Here is a 511-nt window from a genome sequence, read left to right on the forward strand (position 1 = left end):
TTTTCAATGACAACAATGAAGTTGTGAATAAAACTAATGAACATGAGCTGTACTACACTGACACCTGCTTCACCATCTGAACTGTCAGTGTTCAGTTCACACTAAAGAGTGTGTGAGGTCACACATCCGTCTCTGAGGTCACAGCATCACATCTATGAAGAGTCTGGTTCTGCTGCAGGTTGCAGTTCTGGTGGGTCAGTTCCATCTGTTTCCTGCTGAACAGTTTTCATGTTAATCTGGTCGATACTTTCATCTCCAAATCATGGAGATGGTGTTTGTGTGTTTCTGTCAAAAAAAAAAAAATATAGATACACACTGTATCTATATATATATTTTTTTTTCATGTACATTGCTGCCATTACCATCTTTTATTATTGTACATCAGTTAGGATTATAATTGTAATCAGTGTCATTACTGTAGAAAAGAAGCTAATCCTGATGTGCTAATTGAAATGCTAGCTAGCCCCACCCCTCTGTTCTGTTTGTCCGTTTTTTCACCAATAAAGATTAA

Source organism: Seriola lalandi, unplaced genomic scaffold, assembly GCF_002814215.2.
Source record: "Seriola lalandi dorsalis isolate HSWRI2012SDOR001 ecotype SW California unplaced genomic scaffold, Sedor1 jcf7180002054655, whole genome shotgun sequence".
Classification (NCBI taxonomy): Eukaryota; Metazoa; Chordata; class Actinopteri; order Carangiformes; family Carangidae; genus Seriola; species Seriola lalandi.